The 21,081-nt window shown below is 44.0% G+C and overlaps 1 long non-coding RNA gene across 50 annotated transcripts; it reads left to right on the top strand.

Moving 5' to 3' along the window:
• Window positions 1–119: 119 nt before the first annotated feature.
• On the top strand, window positions 120–3,458 carry LOC127927131 (uncharacterized). Of its 50 annotated transcripts, none has more exons than XR_008126212.1 (10): window positions 120–265; window positions 322–489; window positions 768–879; window positions 1,048–1,103; window positions 1,272–1,327; window positions 1,762–1,817; window positions 2,580–2,635; window positions 2,746–2,857; window positions 2,970–3,249; window positions 3,362–3,458. It is a non-coding gene; the product is annotated as an uncharacterized LOC127927131 (long non-coding RNA). The 50 variants fall into 50 exon arrangements; XR_008126214.1 differs by lacking the exon at window positions 2,580–2,635 and adding an exon at window positions 2,468–2,523; XR_008126198.1 differs by lacking the exon at window positions 2,580–2,635 and adding an exon at window positions 2,412–2,523.
• Window positions 3,459–21,081: the final 17,623 nt, after the last annotated feature.

The following is a 21,081-nucleotide window of genomic DNA, read 5'->3' as shown; positions in this document are numbered from 1 at the left end:
TCCCATAGAGTGATGATAGAGGGATGTGAAAGAGGAGAGAGGTAATGGTTGGACTCTCCCATGGAGTGATGATAGAGGGATGTGAAAGAGGAGAGAGGTAATGGTTGTACTCTCCCATGGAGTGATGATAGAGGGATGTGAAAGAGGAGAGAGGTAATGGTTGGACTCTCCCATGGAGTGATGATAGAGGGATGTGAAAGAGGAGAGAGGTAATGGTTGTACTCCCCCATGGAGTGATGATAGAGGGATGTGAAAGAGGAGAGAGGTAATGGTTGTACTCTCCCATGGAGTGATGATAGAGGGATGTGAAAGAGGAGAGAGGTAATGGTTGGACTCTCCCATGGAGTGATGATAGAGGGATGTGAAAGAGGAGAGAGGTAATGGTTGTACTCCCCCATGGAGTGATGATAGAGGGATGTGAAAGAGGAGAGAGGTAATGGTTGGACTCTCCCATGGAGTGATGATAGAGGGATGTGAAAGAGGAGAGAGGTAATGGTTGTACTCCCCATGGAGTGATGATAGAGGGATGTGAAAGAGGAGAGAGGGTAATGGTTGTACTCTCCCATGGAGTGATGATAGAGGGATGTGAAAGAGGAGAGAGGTAATGGTTGGACTCTCCATGGAGTGATGATAGAGGATGTGAAAGAGGAGAGAGGTAATGGTTGTACTCTCCCATGGAGTGATGATAGAGGGATGTGAAAGAGGAGAGAGGTAATGGTTGTACTCCCCCATGGAGTGGTGATAGAGGGATGTGAAAGAGGAGAGAGGTAATGGTTGTACTCCCCCATAGAGTGATGATAGAGGGATGTGAAAGAGGAGAGAGGTAATGGTTGTACTCCCCCATAGAGTGATGATAGAGGGATGTGAAAGAGGAGAGAGGTAATGGTTGTACTCTCCCATGGAGTGATGATAGAGGGATGTGAAAGAGGAGAGAGGTAATGGTTGTACTCCCCCATGGAGTGATGATAGAGGGATGTGAAAGAGGAGAGAGGTAATGGTTGTACTCTCCCATGGAGTGATGATAGAGGGATGTGAAAGAGGAGAGAGGTAATGGTTGGACTCTCCCATGGAGTGATGATAGAGGGATGTGAAAGAGGAGAGAGGTAATGGTTGTACTCTCCCATGGAGTGATGATAGAGGGATGTGAAAGAGGAGAGAGGTAATGGTTGTACTCCCCCATGGAGTGGTGATAGAGGGATGTGAAAGAGGAGAGAGGTAATGGTTGTACTCCCCCATAGAGTGATGATAGAGGGATGTGAAAGAGGTGAGAGGTAATGGTTGTACTCCCCCATAGAGTGATGATAGAGGGATGTGAAAGAGGAGAGAGGTAATGGTTGTACTCCCCCATAGAGTGATGATAGAGGGATGTGAAATAGGAGAGAGGTAATGGTTGGACTCCCCCATAGAGTGATGATAGAGGGATGTGAAAGAGGAGAGAGGTAATGGTTGTACTCCCCCATAGAGTGATGATAGAGGGATGTGAATTAGGAGAGAGGTAATGGTTCTACTCCCCATAGAGTGATGATAGAGGGATGTGAAAGAGGAGAGAGGTAATGATTGTACTCCCCATGGAGATGATAGAGGGATGTGAAAGAGGAGAGGGTAATGGTTGTACTCCCCATAGAGTGATGATAGAGGGATGTGAATTAGGAGAGAGGTAATGGTTCTACTCCCCCATGGAGTGATGATAGAGGGATGTGAAAGAGATAATGGTTGTACTCCCCATAGAGTGATGATAGAGGGATGTGAAAGAGGAGAGAGGTAATGGTTGGACTCTCCCATGGAGTGATGATAGAGGGATGTGAAAGAGGAGAGAGGTAATGGTTGTACTCTCCCATGGAGTGATGATAGAGGGATGTGAAAGAGGAGAGAGGTAATGGTTGTACTCCCCATGGAGTGGTGATAGAGGGATGTGAAAGAGGAGAGAGGTAATGGTTGTACTCCCCATAGAGTGATGATAGAGGGATGTGAAAGAGGTGAGAGGTAATGGTTGTACTCCCCATAGAGTGATGATAGAGGGATGATGGGGATGTGTAATCCCCCATAGAGTGATGATAGAGGGATGTGAAATAGAGAGAGGTAATGGTTGACTCCCCATAGAGTGATGATAGAGGGATGTGAAAGAGGTGAGAGGTAATGGTTGTACTCCCCCATAGAGTGATGATAGAGGGATGTGAAAGAGGTGAGAGGTAATGGTTGTACTCCCCATAGAGTGATGATAGAGGGATGTGAAAGAGGAGAGAGGTAATGGTTGTACTCCCCATGGAGTGATGATAGAGGGATGTGAAAGAGGAGAGAGGTAATGGTTGTACTCCCCCATAGAGTGATGATAGAGGGATGTGAATTAGGAGAGAGGTAATGGTTCTACTCCCCCATAGAGTGATGATAGAGGGATGTGAAAGAGGTGAGAGGTAATGGTTGTACTCCCCCATAGAGTGATGATAGAGGGATGTGAAAGAGGAGAGAGGTAATGGTTGTACTCCCCCATAGAGTGATGATAGAGGGATGTGAAAGAGGAGAGAGGTAATGGTTGGACTCCCCCAGGGAGTGATGATAGAGGGATGTGAAAGAGGAGAGAGGTAATGGTTGTACTCCCCCATAGAGTGATGATAGAGGGATGTGAAAGAGGAGAGAGGTAATGGTTGTACTCCCATGGAGTGATGATAGAGGGATGTGAAAGAGGAGAGAGGTAATGGTTGTACTCCCCCATGGAGTGTTGATAGAGGGATGTGAAAGAGGAGAGAGGTAATGGTTGTACTCCCCCATGGAGTGATGATAGAGGGATGTGAAAGAGGAGAGAGGTAATGGTTGTACTCCCCCATGGAGTGATGATAGAGGGATGTGAAAGAGGAGAGAGGTAATGGTTGTACTCCCCCAGGGAGTGATGATAGAGGGATGTGAAAGAGGAGAGAGGTAATGGTTGGACTCTCCCATGGAGTGATGATAGAGGGATGTGAAATAGGAGAGAGGTAATGGTTGGACTCTCCCATGGAGTGATGATAGAGGGATGTGAAAGAGGAGAGAGGTAATGGTTGTACTCCCCCATGGAGTGATGATAGAGGGATGTGAAAGAGGAGAGAGGTAATGGTTGTACTCCCCCATAGAGTGATGATAGAGGGATGTGAAAGAGGAGAGAGGTAATGGTTGTACTCCCCCATGGAGTGATGATAGAGGGATGTGAAAGAGGAGAGAGGTAATGGTTGTACTCCCCCATAGAGTGATGATAGAGGGATGTGAAAGAGGAGAGAGGTAATGGTTGGACTCTCCCATAGAGTGATGATAGAGGGATGTGAAAGAGGAGAGAGGTAATGGTTGTACTCTCCCATGGAGTGATGATAGAGGGATGTGAAATAGGAGAGAGGTAATGGTTGTACTCCCCCATGGAGTGATGATAGAGGGATGTGAAAGAGGAGAGAGGTAATGGTTGTACTCCCCCATGGAGTGATGATAGAGGGATGTGAAAGAGGAGAGAGTTATTAATGGTTGTACTGGACTTATTTATTCCCTCATTACTGACTTATTCTGACCTCATCCTCAAGCTGCACAAAGAAAGGAAAGAAAGCCAGGGACTGCAGTGTGATCCAGTCTCCAGCAGGGGGCAGTAAAACCCTATGGACCTGAAAGGGACTGCAGTGTGCTCCAGTCTCCAGCAGGGGGCAGTAAAACCATATGGACCTGAAAGGGAATGCAGTGTGCTCCAGTCTCCAGCAGGGGGCAGTAAAACCCTACGGACCTGAAAGGGACTGCAGTGTGCTCCAGTCTCCAGCAGGGGGCAGTAAAACCCTATGGACCTGAAAGGGACTGCAGTGTGCTCCAGTCTCCAACATGATTCAAAAACATGTTAAATCAAAAATAAACTAATTTGAATAACCAATCAACTTATCACATAAAGCAATGGTTAAATAGAGTAGAAACTGGTGTTTCTCATTCATTTCATAATTAAATCCCACCTGTTTCTATCATTTCTAGTGAGATTGTTCTGGTCTCACCAGAAAGTCAGGTTACAGGGCATTTGACACCATTAAATAGTTTACATTTACATTTAACATTTAAGTCATTTAGCAGACGCTCTTATCCAGAGCGACTTACAAATTGGTGCATACACCTTATGACAACCAGTGGAACAGCCACTTGCATCTAAATCTTGTTGGGGGAGTGAGAAGGATTACTTACCCTTACTTACCCTATCCTAGGTATTCCTTGAAGAGGTGGGGTTTCAGGTGTCTCCGGAAGGTGGTGATTGACTCCGCTGTCCTGGCGTCGTGAGGGAGTTTGTTCCACCATTGGGGGCCAGAGCAGCGAACAGTTTTGACTGGGCTGAGCGGGAACTGTACTTCCTCAGTGGTAGGGAGGCGAGCAGGCCAGAGGTGGATGAACGCAGTGCCCTTGTTTGGGTGTAGGGCCTGATCAGAGCCTGGAGGTACTGAGGTGCCGTTCCCCTCACAGCTCCGTAGGCGAGCACCATGGTCTTGTAGCGGATGCGAGCTTCAACTGGAAGCCAGTGGAGAGAGCGGAGGAGCGGGGTGACGTGAGAGAACTTGGGAAGGTTGAACACCAGACGGGCTGCGGCGTTCTGGATGAGTTGTAGGGGTTTAATGGCACAGGCAGGGAGCCCAGCCAACAGCGAGTTGCAGTAATCAAGACGGGAGATGACAAGTGCCTGGATTAGGACCTGCGCCGCTTCCTGTGTGAGGCAGGGTCGTACTCTGCGGATGTTGTAGAGCATGAACCTACAGGAACGGGACACCGCCTTGATGTTAGTTGAGAACGTCAGGGTGTTGTCCATGATCACGCCAAGGTTCTTAGCGCTCTGGGAGGAGGACACAATGGAGTTGTCAACCGTGATGGCGAGATCATGGAACGGGCAGTCCTTCCCGGGAGGAAGAGGAGCTCCGTCTTGCTGAGGTTCAGCTTGAGGTGGTGATCCGTCATCCACACTGATATGTCTGCCAGACATGCAGAGATGCGATTCGCCACCTGGTCATCAGAAGGGGGAAAGGAGAAGATTAATTGTGTGTCGTCTGCATAGCAATGATAGGAGAGACCATGTGAGGTTATGACAGAGCCAAGTGACTTGGTGTATAGCGAGAATAAGAGAGGGCCTAGAACAGAGCCCTGGGGACACCAGTGGTGAGAGCGCGTGGTGAGGAGACAGATTCTCGCCACGCCACCTGGTAGGAGCGACCTGTCAGGTAGGACGCAATCCAAGCGTGGGCCGCGCCGGAGATGCCCAACTCGGAGAGGGTGGAGAGGAGGATCTGATGGTTCACAGTATCGAAGGCAGCCGATAGGTCTAGAAGGATGAGAGCAGAGGAGAGAGAGTTAGCTTTAGCAGTGCGGAGCGCCTCCGTGATACAGAGAAGAGCAGTCTCAGTTGAATGACTAGTCTTGAAACCTGACTGATTTGGATCAAGAAGGTCATTCTGAGAGAGATAGCGGTAGAGCTGGCCAAGGACGGCACGCTCAAGAGTTTTGGAGAGAAAAGAGAGAAGGGATACTGGTCTGTAGTTGTTGACATCGGAGGGATCGAGTGTAGGTTTTTCAGAAGGGGTGCAACTCTCGCTCTCTTGAAGACGGGAGGGACGTAGCCAGCGGTCAGGGATGAGTTGATGAGCGAGGTGAGGTAAGGGAGAAGGTCTCCGGAAATGGTCTGGAGAAGAGAGGAGGGGATAGGGTCAAGCGGGCAGGTTGTTGGGCGGCCGGCCGTCACAAGACGCGAGATTTCATCTGGAGAGAGAGGGGAGAAAGAGGTCAGAGCATAGGGTAGGGCAGTGTGAGCAGAACCAGCGGTGTCGTTTGACTTAGCAAACGAGGATCGGATGTCATCGACCTTCTTTTCAAAATGGTTGACGAAGTCATCTGCAGAGAGGGAGGAGGGAGGGGGGAGGATTCAGGAGGGAGGAGAAGGTGGCAAAGAGCTTCCTAGGGTTAGAGGCAGATGCTTGGAATTTAGAATGGTAGAAAGTGGCTTTAGCAGCAGAGACAGAGGAGGAAAATGTAGAGAGGAGGGAGTGAAAGGATGCCAGGTCCGCAGGGAGGCGAGTTTTCCTCCATTTCCGCTCGGCTGCCCGGAGCCCTGTTCTGTGAGCTCGCAATGAGTCGTCGAGCCACGGAGCGGGAGGGGAGGACCGAGCCGGCCTGGAGGATAGGGGACATAGGGAGTCAAAGGATGCAGTAAGGGAGGAGAGGAGGGTTGAGGAGGCAGAATCAGGAGATAGGTTGGAGAAAGTTTGAGCAGAGGGAAGAGAAGATAGGATGGAAGAGGAGAGAGTAGCGGGGGAGAGAGAGCGAAGGTTGGGACGGCGCGATACCATCCGAGTAGGGGCAGTGTGGGAAGTGTTGGATGAGAGCGAGAGGGAAAAGGATACAAGGTAGTGGTCGGAGACTTGGAGGGGAGTTGCAATGAGGTTAGTGGAAGAACAGCATCTAGTAAAGATGAGGTCAAGCGTATTGCCTGCCTTGTGAGTAGGGGGAAGGTGAGAGGGTGAGGTCAAAAGAGGAGAGGAGTGGAAAGAAGGAGGCAGAGAGGAATGAGTCAAAGGTAGACGTGGGGAGGTTAAAGTCGCCCAGAACTGTGAGAGGTGAGCCGTCCTCAGGAAAGGAGCTTATCAAGGCATCAAGCTCATTGATGAACTCTCCGAGGGAACCTGGAGGGCGATAAATGATAAGGATGTTAAGCTTGAAAGGGCTGGTAACTGTGACAGCATGGAATTCAAAGGAGGCAATAGACAGATGGGTAAGGGGAGAAAGAGAGAAAGACCACTTGGGAGAGATGAGGATCCGGTGCCACCACCCCGCTGACCAGAAGCTCTCGGGGTGTGCGAGAACACGTGGGCGGACGAGGAGAGAGCAGTAGGAGTAGCAGTGTTATCTGTGGTGATCCATGTTTCCGTCAGTGCCAAGAAGTCAAGGGACTGGAGGGAGGCATAGGCTGAGATGAACTCTGCCTTGTTGGCCGCAGATTGGCAGTTCCAGAGGCTACCAGAGACCTGGAACTCCACGTGGGTCGTACGCGCTGGGACCACCAGGTTAGGGTGGTCGCGGCCACGCGGTGTGGAGCGTTTGTATGGTCTGTGCAGAGAGGAGAGAACAGGGATAGACAGACACATAGTTGACAGGCTACAGAAAAGGCTACGCTAATGCAAGGAAATTGGAATGACAAGCGGACTACACGTCTCGAATGTTCAGAAAGTTAAGCTTACGTAGCAAGAATCTTATTGACTAAAATGATTAAAATGATACAGTACTGCTAAAGTAGGCTAGCTGGCAGTAGCTGCGTTGTTGACACTACACTAATCAAGTCGTTCCGTTGAGTGTAATAATTCTACAGTGCTGCTATTCGGGGCTAGCTGGCTAGCTAGCAGTGTTGTTTACGTTACGTTGAGTTAAAAGAACGACAATAGCTGGCTAGCTAACCTAGGAAATCGGTCTAGACTACACAATTATCTTTGAAACAAAGACGGCTATGTAGCTAGCTATGTAGCTAGCTACGATCAAACAAATCAAACCGTTGTACTGTAATGAAATGAAAATGTGATACTCCCTGACCGGTGATTGAATTCGAAACAAAATGTGATACTACCTGTGAATGCGACCGGGTTGTTGGGTTCTATTCAGTAGACGTTGGCTAGCTGTTAGCTGTTAGCTGTTGGCTAGCTAGCAGAGTCTCCTACGTTAAGGACGACAAATAGCTGGCTAGCGAACCTCAGTGAATTAAGATAATCACTCCAAGGCTACACACACTAAACTACACAATTATCTTGGAAACAAAGACAGCTATGTAGCTAGCTAACACTGAACTAATCAAGTCGTACAGTTGAGTGAATAGCACTACAGTGATGCTAATCTGTGTGCGTTAGCTAGCGTTGCTAGCTCCTGGGCGAATAGCAGTGAAGGCTACGTTACCTTTTCTTTCCCTGTCCCTCACAAACCATTTCAAAACCTTCCAAACATTTCCATCCTTCTGCAAACCCAATTTACAACTGAATTGAAAAGGCCCCATCCAAAATAAATCCCACAGTATCAACCCCACTAATGCATATTTGTAACCAGTAAATTGTGTGTGCTGGTGAACCGTAGGTCAAAAACACACCTGAACAAGGCCTCACTTATCTGGAAGTCTGTTTATGGCCTAATCCAGATACTTTTATCCTGCTCTCCCCGATACCACAGTCTCCGGGGACATTCCAACGAGAGATAATGAAACCCCCTTTTCTGGAAAAGAAATTGTGCATTTCGTTAGCATTCACTATGTTACATTTTAATCAGCAAGCCAAAATTTATTAATTATAAACTAAACATGATAATTGTAAATCCACTGTCTTTACTCTCATCATTAAATGTATGAATTATAAACCAAACATGATAATTGTAAATCCACTGTCTTTACTCTCATCATTAAATGTATTAATTATAAACCAAACATGATAATTGTAAATCCACTGTCTTTACTCTCATCATTAAATGTATTAATTATAAACCAAACATGATAATTGTAAATCCACTGTCTTTACTCTCATCATTAAATGTATTAATTATAAACCAAACATGATAATTGTAAATCCACTGTCTTTACTCTCATCATTAAATGTATTAATTATAAACCAAACATGATAATTGTAAATCCACTGTCTTTACTCTCATCATTAAATGTATTAATTATAAACCAAACATGATAATTGTAAATCCACTGTCTTTACTCTCATCATTAAATGTATTAATTATAAACCAAACATGATAATTGTAAATCCACTGTCTTTACTCTCATCATTAAATGTATTAATTATAAACCAAACATGATAATTGTAAATCCACTGTCTTTACTCTCATCATTAAATGTATTAATTATAAACCAAACATGATAATTGTAAATCCACTGTCTTTACTCTCATCATTAAATGTATTAATTATAAACCAAACATGATAATTGTAAATCCACTGTCTTTACTCTCATCATTAAATGTATTAATTATAAACCAAACATGATAATTGTAAATCCACTGTCTTTACTCTCATCATTAAATGTATTATATTATAAACCAAACATGATAATTGTAAATCCACTGTCTTTACTCTCATCATTAAATGTATTAATTATAAACCAAACATGATAATTGTAAATCCACTGTCTTTACTCTCATCATTAAATGTATTAATTATAAACCAAACATGATAATTGTAAATCCACTTCTTTATTCATCATTAAATGTATTAATTATAAACCAAACAATAATTGTAAATACTGTCTTTATTCATCATTAAATTCTCCATAACCACCAACATGTTATAGTATATTTTATTCAGTCCTATTCTCCATAACCACCACAATGTTCTAGTATATTTTATTCAGTCCTATTCTCCATAACCACCACAATGTTCTAGTATATTTTATTCAGTCCTATTCTCCATAACCACCACAATGTTCTAGTATATTTTATTCAGTCCTATTCTCCATAACCACCACAATGTTCTAGTATATTTTATTCAGTCCTATTCTCCATAACCACCACAATGTTCTAGTATATTTTATTCAGTCCTATTCTCCATAACCACCACAATGTTCTAGTATATTTTATTCAGTCCTATTCTCCATAACCACCACAATGTTCTAGTATATTTTATTCAGTCCTATTCTCCATAACCACCACAATGTTCTAGTATATTTTATTCAGTCCTATTCTCCATAACCACCACAATGTTCTAGTATATTTTATTCAGTCCTATTCTCCATAACCACCACAATGTTCTAGTATATTTTATTCAGTCCTATTCTCCATAACCACCACAATGTTCTAGTATATTTTATTCAGTCCTATTCTCCATAACCACCACAATGTTCTAGTATATTTTATTCAGTCCTATTCTCCATAACCACCACAATGTTCTAGTATATTTTATTCAGTCCTATTCTCCATAACCACCACAATGTTCTAGTATATTTTATTCAGTCCTATTCTCCATAACCACCACAATGTTCTAGTATATTTTATTCAGTCCTATTCTCCATAACCACCACAATGTTCTAGTATATTTTATTCAGTCCTATTCTCCATAACCACCACAATGTTCTAGTATATTTTATTCAGTCCTATTCTCCATAACCACCACAATGTTCTAGTATATTTTATTCAGTCCTATTCTCCATAACCACCACAATGTTCTAGTATATTTTATTCAGTCCTATTCTCCATAACCACCACAATGTTCTAGTATATTTTATTCAGTCCTATTCTCCATAACCACCACAATGTTCTAGTATATTTTATTCAGTCCTATTCTCCATAACCACCACAATGTTCTAGTATATTTTATTCAGTCCTATTCTCCATAACCACCACAATGTTCTAGTATATTTTATTCAGTCCTATTCTCCATAACCACCACAATGTTCTAGTATATTTTATTCAGTCCTATTCTCCATAACCACCACAATGTTCTAGTATATTTTATTCAGTCCTATTCTCCATAACCACCACAATGTTCTAGTATATTTTATTCAGTCCTATTCTCCATAACCACCGCAATGTTCAATGTTCTAGTATATTTTATTCAGTCCTATTCTCCATAACCACCACAATGTTCTAGTATATTTTATTCAGTCCTATTCTCCATAACCACCACAATGTTCTAGTATATTTTATTCAGTCCTATTCTCCATAACCACCACAATGTTCTAGTATATTTTATTCAGTCCTATTCTCCATAACCACCACAATGTTCTAGTATATTTTATTCAGTCCTATTCTCCATAACCACCACAATGTTCTAGTATATTTTATTCAGTCCTATTCTCCATAACCACCACAATGTTCTAGTATATTTTATTCAGTCCTATTCTCCATAACCACCACAATGTTCTAGTATATTTTATTCAGTCCTATTCTCCATAACCACCACAATGTTCTAGTATATTTTATTCAGTCCTATTCTCCATAACCACCACAATGTTCTAGTATATTTTATTCAGTCCTATTCTCCATAACCACCACAATGTTCTAGTATATTTTATTCAGTCCTATTCTCCATAACCACCACAATGTTCTAGTATATTTTATTCAGTCCTATTCTCCATAACCACCACAATGTTCTAGTATATTTTATTCAGTCCTATTCTCCATAACCACCACAATGTTCTAGTATATTTTATTCAGTCCTATTCTCCATAACCACCACAATGTTCTAGTATATTTTATTCAGTCCTATTCTCCATAACCACCACAATGTTCTAGTATATTTTATTCAGTCCTATTCTCCATAACCACCACAATGTTCTAGTATATTTTATTCAGTCCTATTCTCCATAACCACCACAATGTTCTAGTATATTTTATTCAGTCCTATTCTCCATAACCACCACAATGTTCTAGTATATTTTATTCAGTCCTATTCTCCATAACCACCACAATGTTCTAGTATATTTTATTCAGTCCTATTCTCCATAACCACCACAATGTTCTAGTATATTTTATTCAGTCCTATTCTCCATAACCACCACAATGTTCTAGTATATTTTATTCAGTCCTATTCTCCATAACCACCACAATGTTCTAGTATATTTTATTCAGTCCTATTCTCCATAACCACCACAATGTTCTAGTATATTTTATTCAGTCCTATTCTCCATAACCACCACAATGTTCTAGTATATTTTATTCAGTCCTATTCTCCATAACCACCACAATGTTCTAGTATATTTTATTCAGTCCTATTCTCCATAACCACCACAATGTTCTAGTTCTATATTTTTATTCAGTCCTATTCTCCATAACCACCACAATGTTCTAGTATATTTTATTCAGTCCTATTCTCCATAACCACCACAATGTTCTAGTATATTTTATTCAGTCCTATTCTCCATAACCACCACAATGTTCTAGTATATTTTATTCAGTCCTATTCTCCATAACCACCACAATGTTCTAGTATATTTTATTCAGTCCTATTCTCCATAACCACCACAATGTTCTAGTATATTTTATTCAGTCCTATTCTCCATAACCACCACAATGTTCTAGTATATTTTATTCAGTCCTATTCTCCATAACCACCACAATGTTCTAGTATATTTTATTCAGTCCTATTCTCCATAACCACCACAATGTTCTAGTATATTTTATTCAGTCCTATTCTCCATAACCACCACAATGTTCTAGTATATTTTATTCAGTCCTATTCTCCATAACCACCACAATGTTCTAGTATATTTTATTCAGTCCTATTCTCCATAACCACCACAATGTTCTAGTATATTTTATTCAGTCCTATTCTCCATAACCACCACAATGTTCTAGTATATTTTATTCAGTCCTATTCTCCATAACCACCACAATGTTCTAGTATATTTTATTCAGTCCTATTCTCCATAACCACCACAATGTTCTAGTATATTTTATTCAGTCCTATTCTCCATAACCACCACAATGTTCTAGTATATTTTATTCAGTCCTATTCTCCATAACCACCACAATGTTCTAGTCTATTTTATTCAGTCCTATTCTCCATAACCACCACAATGTTCTAGTAATGACCAATCCCCTAAAACACAATGTCTCTGTCTTTTTCTTTCAGTCCTATTCTCCATAACCACCACAATGTTCTAGCTGTGATTTTTATTCAGTCCTATTCTCCATAACCACCACAATGTTCAGGAACTAACTGAAAACATGTCCACTTCATTTTAGGTTTAGTAACCCCTTTGCTAATTCCTCAATAGCCCCTCCACCCTCTTTCCTACATGTCTTTAAATCCCTATTCAATGACCAAATAAAACCACATCAAATGTAAATCTGTTTCGCTGTGAATAAAACCACAAACAACATCTCATGAGATAAAAAAACAAGGCTTTCTGAGTTAGCTAGGAGTGTTTGGCCATATCATTTAAATGTGTTCCCTTTAGAATCCCTTCCTCTGGCATTTCACCAGATTCTTCATCCCAAAATACGTTTTCCTGTGATCCCTGGTCTCTACTAAAACGTTGGGTAAGACGTGATCTCATACAACATCCTTCACATAGAATCTGTAACCTCTATGAACCACTATCAATCGAACCGAATCAAATCAAATTTTTACAGTACATTTCTGTGGTTTACCTTGGCCATTGAAACTATAGTTAGTGACTATAGTTAGTTATATTCCACTCTCAAAACATCTTGCTCTATTTTATCCACAACCCCCACAATTGCCGTTGTCACGTTCTGACCTTAGTTCTCTTGTTATGTCTTTGTTTTAGTATGGTCAGGGCGTGAGTTGGGTGGGTTGTCTATGTTTGTTTTTCTATGATTTGTTATGTCTTTGTTTTAGTATGGTCAGGGCGTGAGTTGGGTGGGTTGTCTATGTTTGTTTTTCTATGAGTTGGTATTTCTGTGTTTGGCCTGGTATGGTTCTCAATCAGAGGCAGCTGTCAATCGTTGTCCCAGGCAGCCTGTTTTCACCCTTGATTAGTGGGTGATTATTTTCTGTGTCTGTGTTCCACACGGAACTGTTTCTGTGTCTGTGTTCCACACGGAACTGTTTCTGTGTCTGTGTTCCACACGGAACTGTTTCTGTGTCTGGGATGTTTTACCACACGTCCTCAACTGTTTCTGTGTCGTGTGTCACAGAACCCAATGTCCCACATACCCATGTCTTTTTTGTACACGGAACTGTTTCTGTGTCTGGGTGTTCCACACGGAACTGTTTCTGTGTCTGTGTGTTCCACACGGAACTGTTTCTGTGTCTGTGTGTTCCACACGGAACTGTTTCTGTGTCTGTGTGTTCCACACGGAACTGTTTCTGTGTCTGTGTGTTCCACACGGAACTGTTTCTGTGTCTGTGTGTTCCACACGGAACTGTTTCTGTGTCTGTGTGTTCCACACGGAACTGTTTCTGTGTCTGTGTGTTCCACACGGAACTGTTTCTGTGTCTGTGTGTTCCACACGGAACTGTTTCTGTGTCTGTGTGTTCCACACGGAACTGTTTCTGTGTCTGTGTGTTCCACACGGAACTGTTTCGGTTTCTTTCACGTTGTTATTTTGGTATTTTTCTGTGTTCTATTAAAAGTATAATGAACACTTACCACGCTGCGCATTGGTCCTCCGATCCTTCCTATTACTCCTCAGGAGAGGAGGACGACAGCCGTTACAGTCGTTTTGATCACAGGTTTCAAACCTGCCATCAAAGCCGAAATACAAAAATTATATCAATGTCCTCACATACCCAGTCTTTTTGTAGCTAAGTACATCTATTAATTATATCAATGTCCTCACATACCCAGTCTTTTTGTAGCTAAGTACATCTATTAATTATATCAATGTCCTCACATACCCAGTCTTTTTGTAGCTAAGTACATCTATTAATTATATCAATGTCCTCACATACCCAGTCTTTTTGTAGCTAAGTACATCTATTAATTATATCAATGTCCTCACATACCCAGTCTTTTTGTAGCTAAGTACATCTATTAATTATATCAATGTCCTCACATACCCAGTCTTTTTGTAGCTAAGTACATCTATAATAATACACACCTTCTATGAACTATTTTCCATATTAATAATAATAATATAATAATAATAATAATAATAACCTTCCTTCCTGCGTATTGCTCGGTCTCCCCTGTCCTTTCCAGGTCCTTTTCTTTTACCTGAGAGGCCACAGAGGGAGTCTCCTCATCTTCCACCTTTGTTTCTCTCTTTATTTCCACCACTCTGGACACCAGGAGGTTTTACCCACTGGTGTATGGTGGAGGTTTTACCTACTGGTGTATGGTGGAGGTTTTACCTACTGGTGTATGGTGGAGGTTTTACCTACTGGTGTATGGTGGAGGTTTTACCCACTGGTGTATGGTGGAGGTTTTACCTACTGGTGTATGGTGGAGGTTTTACCCACTGGTGTATGGTGGAGGTTTTACCTACTGGTGTATGGTGGAGGTTTTACCCACTGGTGTATGGTGGAGGTTTTACCCACTGGTGTATGGTGGGGGTTTTACCCACTGGTGTATGGTGGAGGTTTTACCTACTGGTGTATGGTGGGGGTTTTACCCACTGGTGTATGGTGGAGGTTTTACCCACTGGTGTATGGTGGGGGTTTTACCCACTGGTGTATGGTGGGGGTTTTACCTACTGGTGTATGGTGGGGGTTTTACCCACTGGTGTATGGTGGGGGTTTTACCCACTGGTGTATGGTGGAGGTTTTACCTACTGGTGTATGGTGGAGGTTTTACCTACTGGTGTATGGTGGAGGTTTTACCTACTGGTGTATGGTGGAGGTTTTACCTACTGGTGTATGGTGGAGGTTTTACCCACTGGTGCATGGTGGAGGTTTTACCCACTGGTGTATGGTGGAGGTTTTACCTACTGGTGTATGGTGGGGTTTTACCTACTGGTGTATGGTGGAGGTTTTACCTACTGGTGCATGGTGGAGGTTTTACCTACTGGTGTATGGTGGGGGTTTTACCCACTGGTGTATGGTGGAGGTTTTACCCACTGGTGTATGGTGGAGGTGTATGGTGGAGGTTTTACCCACTGGTGTATGGTGGGGGTTTTACCCACTGGTGTATGGTGGAGGTTTTACCTACTGGTGTATGGTGGAGGTTTTACCTACTGGTGTATGGTGGAGGTTTTACCCACTGGTGCATGGTGGAGGTTTTACCTACTGGTGTATGGTGGAGGTTTTACCCACTGGTGTATGGTGGAGGTTTTACCTACTGGTGTATGGTGGAGGTTTTACCCACTGGTGTATGGTGGAGGTTTTACCTACTGGTGTATGGTGGAGGTTTTACCCACTGGTGTATGGTGGAGGTTTTACCCACTGGTGTATGGTGGAGGTTTTACCTACTGGTGTATGGTGGAGGTTTTACCTACTGGTGTATGGTGGGGGTTTTACCTACTGGTGTATGGTGGAGGTTTTACCTACTGGGGTATGGTGGAGGTTTTACCCACTGGTGTATGGTGGAGGTTTTACCTACTGGTGTATGGTGGAGGTTTTACCCACTGGTGTATGGTGGAGGTTTTACCCACTGGTGTATGGTGGAGGTTTTACCTACTGGTGTATGGTGGAGGTTTTACCTACTGGTGTATGGTGGGGGTTTTACCTACTGGTGTATGGTGGAGGTTTTACCTACTGGGGTATGGTGGAGGTTTTACCCACTGGTGTATGGTGGAGGTTTTACCCACTGGTGTATGGTGGAGGTTTTACCTACTGGTGCATGGTGGAGGTTTTACCCACTGGTGTATGGTGGAGGTTTTACCCACTGGTGTATGGTGGAGGTTTTACCTACTGGTGTATGGTGGAGGTTTTACCTACTGGTGTATGGTGGAGGTTTTACCTACTGGTGCATGGTGGAGGTTTTACCCACTGGTGTATGGTGGAGGTTTTACCCACTGGTGCATGGTGGGGGTTTTACCTACTGGTGCATGGTGGAGGTTTTACCCACTGGTGTATGGTGGAGGTTTTACCTACTGGTGCATGGTGGAGGTTTTACCTACTGGTGTATGGTGGAGGTTTTACCCACTGGTGTATGGTGGAGGTTTTACCTACTGGTGTATGGTGGGGGTTTTACCTACTGGTGTATGGTGGAGGTTTTACCCACTGGTGCATGGTGGGGGTTTTACCTACTGGTGCATGGTGGAGGTTTTACCCACTGGTGTATGGTGGAGGTTTTACCTACTGGTGCATGGTGGAGGTTTTACCTACTGGTGTATGGTGGAGGTTTTACCTACTGGTGCATGGTGGAGGTTTTACCCACTGGTGCATGGTGGGGGTTTTACCCACTGGTGCATGGTGGAGGTTTTACCCACTGGTGCATGGTGGGGGTTTTACCCACTGGTGCATGGTGGAGGTTTTACACACTGGTTTTACCCACTGGTGTATGGTGGAGGTTTTACCTACTGGTGTATGGTGGAGGTTTTACCCACTGGTGTATGGTGGAGGTTTTACCCACTGGTGTATGGTGGGGGTTTTACCTACTGGTGTATGGTGGAGGTTTTACCCACTGGTGTATGGTGGAGGTTTTACCCACTGGTGTATGGTGGAGGTTTTACCCACTAGTGTATGGTGGAGGTTTTACCTACTGGTGTATGGTGGAGGTTTTACCTACTGGTGTATGGTGGAGGTTTTACCCACTGGTGTATGGTGGAGGTTTTACCCACTGGTGTATGGTGGAGGTTTTACCCACTGGTGTATGGTGGGGGTTTTACCCACTGGTGTATGGTGGGGGTTTTACCCACTGGTGTATGGTGGAGGTTTTACCCACTGGTGTATGGTGGGGGTTTTACCCACTGGTGCATGGTGGAGGTTTTACCCACTGGTGTATGGTGGAGGTTTTACCTACTGGTGTATGGTGGAGGTTTTACCCACTGGTGTATGGTGGAGGTTTTACCCACTGGTGCATGGTGGAGGTTTTACCTACTGGTGTATGGTGGAGGTTTTACCTACTGGTGTATGGTGGAGGTGTATGGTGGAGGTGTATGGTGGAGGTGTATGGTGGGGGTTTTACCCACTAGTGTATGGTGGAGGTTTTACCTACTGGTGTATGGTGGAGGTTTTACCCACTGGTGTATGGTGGAGGTTTTACCCACTGGTGTATGGTGGAGGTTTTACCCACTGGTGCATGGTGGGGGTTTTACCTACTGGTGTATGGTGGAGGTTTTACACACTGGTTTTACCCACTGGTGTATGGTGGGGGTTTTACACACTGGTGCATGGTGGGGGTTTTACCTACTGGTGTATGGTGGAGTTTTTACACACTGGTTTTACCCACTGGTGTATGGTGGGGGTTTTACACACTGGTGCATGGTGGGGGTTTTACCCACTGGTGTATGGTGGAGGTTTTACCTACTGGTGCATGGTGGGGGTTTTACCTACTGGTGTATGGTGGAGGTTTTACCTACTGGTGCATGGTGGGGGTTTTACCCACTGGTGTATGGTGGAGGTTTTACCTACTGGTGTATGGTGGGGGTTTTACCCACTGGTGTATGGTGGAGGTTTTACCTACTGGTGTATGGTGGAGGTTTTACCTACTGGTGTATGGTGGAGGTTTTACCTACTGGTGTATGGTGGAGGTTTTACCTACTGGTGTATGGTGGGGGTTTTACCTACTGGTGTATGGTGGAGGTTTTACCTACTGGTGTATGGTGGGGGTTTTACCTACTGGTGTATGGTGGGGGTTTTACCTACTGGTGTATGGTGGGGGTTTTACCCACTGGTGTATGGTGGAGGTTTTACCCACTGGTGTATGGTGGAGGTTTTACCTACTGGTGTATGGTGGGGGTTTTACCCACTGGTGTATGGTGGAGGTTTTACCCACTGGTGTATGGTGGAGGTGCATGGTGGGGGTTTTACCCACTGGTGTATGGTGGAGGTTTTACCTACTGGTGTATGGTGGAGGTTTTACCCACTGGTGCATGGTGGAGGTTTTACCTACTGGTGTATGGTGGAGGTGCATGGTGGAGGTTTTACCTACTGGTGTATGGTGGAGGTGCATGGTGGGGGTTTTACCCACTGGTGTATGGTGGAGGTTTTACCCACTGGTGTATGGTGGAGGTGCATGGTGGGGGTTTTACCCACTGGTGTATGGTGGAGGTTTTACCCACTGGTGTATGGTGGAGGTTTTACCCACTGGTGTATGGTGGGGGTTTTACCTACTGGTGTATGGTGGGGGTTTTACCCACTGGTGTATGGTGGAGGTTTTACCCACTGGTGTATGGTGGAGGTTTTACCCACTGGTGTATGGTGGAGGTTTTACCCACTGGTGTATGGTGGAGGTTTTACCCACTGGTGTATGGTGGAGGTTTTACCCACTGGTGTATGGTGGAGGTTTTACCCACTGGTGTATGGTGGGGTTTTACCCACTGGTGTATGGTGGAGGTTTTACCCACTGGTGTATGGTGGAGGTTTTACCCACTGGTGTATGGTGGGGGTTTTACCCACTGGTGTATGGTGGAGGTTTTACCCACTGGTGTATGGTGGAGGTTTTACCTACTGGTGTATGGTGGGGGTTTTACCCACTGGTGTATGGTGGAGGTGCATGGTGGAGGTTTTACCTACTGGTGTATGGTGGAGGTTTTACCCACTGGTGTATGGTGGAGGTGTATGGTGGAGGTGCATGGTGGAGGTTTTACCTACTGGTGTATGGTGGGGGTTTTACCCACTGGTGTATGGTGGAGGTTTTACCCACTGGTGTATGGTGGAGGTGTATGGTGGAGGTTTTACCTACTGGTGCATGGTGGAGGTTTTACCCACTGGTTTTACCCACTGGTGCATGGTGGAGGTTTTACCCACTGGTTTTACCCACTGGTTTTACCCACTGGTGTATGGTGAAGGTTTTACACAATGCAGCAGGTTCCAGTCCCACTTTACTCTCCCTTTTCCAATGACCAAATAGCCCCACACCTAAAACAGGACCCAGTCTTTTTGTAGCTAAGTAAGTGGAGGTCCTGCCAACCATTCCACCTTCTTCCTGTCTGACGTTTCATTCTTTCTTTATACTTTTCAACAATCCTTCTGCTTTGAACATGTTTAGCACCTCGTGTTCTCTTTTATTGATCATTTTCTTTCCTGTGTCACTTGTTTTATGTGTTTTTATTAGAGTTTATGTCCTCACATACTGAGACATCAAATGTTCCCTCCTCTGACCATTTAGTGCCCATTTTCCCGCTGCGTTTTCCCATTTCTAAACATTTCTATTAGTTCTTCCTTACATAGGGGACGCCTGGCGCCCAGAATTTATCCGCTGAAAGTTTTGAAGGAGCATGTCTTATCTCCTACACCCAGTAGCGCCCCTAAAAATGTGTTGGATTATGTCAGTAAGATGCGGGAGAGACTGCACGCCGCATGTGCGTTAGCCCAAAAGTCTCTCTCCTCGTCTTAAAAACGCATGAAGTTGCATCATGACAAAAAGGCTGTTGGCCATTTGCACCAGGGGATCAAGTTTTAGTTTTGTTGCCAATCCCTGGCTCATCTCTGTCAGCACGTTTTTCTGGACCATATCTGGTGGAAAAGAAACTCAATGACACCAATTATGTGATAAAGACACCAGATCGATGGCGTTCTTCCTGTGTGTGTCATGTTAACATGCTGAAAACATATTATGTGCGTGATTCTCCCGACAGCTCCTCAAGTAAGCCGGTCCAGCCCGCCGTCTCCAGTGTGGCTGCGGTGGTGCTGAAGCCTGGCTGGGACCTAGATGAGGATAAAGAGGACGGGTTGGAGTTACGCCATACGTTACAGCAAGGTGAACGCCTATGTAATTCAGAGATGCTGAAGAAGTTACACTCTCAAATGGAACATTTGGATTACGATCAAACTAAGGATCTTATCCTGTTGATAAACAGTTTTCTCAGTGTGTTTCAGGACATTCCAAGTCGCACATCCATCTTGGAACATGACGTGGATGTGGGGAAAGCTGTTCCTATACGTCAGCATCCGTACCGGGTTAATGCTAAGAAAAGGGAAGTAATGAAAAGTGAGGTAGCTTATTTATTACAGAATGACATGGCAAAACCCAGTAAAAGCTCCTGGAGTTCCCCATGTATTCTTGTTCCGCTTATGTACGGACTATCGTCACGTAAATGCAGTTACAAAGTCTGATTCTTTTCCTCTACCTCGCTTAGATGACTGTATTGATAGAATTGGCTCTGCTACTTACGTTAGTAAGTTAGATTTGTTAAAAGGTGCCTCTGACCTCTCGAGCTTCTGACATATCGGCTTTTGTTACGCCAGATAACTTCGTACAATACACTGTGATGCCCTTTGGCATGTGTAATGCACCTGCTACTTTTCAGCGGCTAGTTAACATTGTGTTTGAAGATGTGCCAAATTGTACTGCGTACCTTGACGATGTGGTGATTCATTCGTCTACTTGGTCTGATCATCTCTCCACTTTGAAAAGTGTGTTTCAGCGGTTGGAGAATGCTTCTTTAACCCTCAATTTGGCTACAATGACTTACTTAGGGAAACAAGTGTGAGTTTGGGAAGGCTACAGTGACTTACTTAGGGAAACAAGTGTGAGTTTGGGAAGGCTACAGTGACTTACTTAGGGAAACAAGTGTGAGTTTGGGTAGGCTACAGTGACTTACTTAGGGAAACAAGTGGGACGAGGTCAAG

This window comes from Oncorhynchus keta, unplaced genomic scaffold, assembly GCF_023373465.1.
Source record: "Oncorhynchus keta strain PuntledgeMale-10-30-2019 unplaced genomic scaffold, Oket_V2 Un_contig_954_pilon_pilon, whole genome shotgun sequence".
Classification (NCBI taxonomy): Eukaryota; Metazoa; Chordata; class Actinopteri; order Salmoniformes; family Salmonidae; genus Oncorhynchus; species Oncorhynchus keta.
The sequence above is the reverse complement of the archived record's forward strand: the minus strand, read 5'-3'. Positions and strand labels throughout refer to the sequence as shown.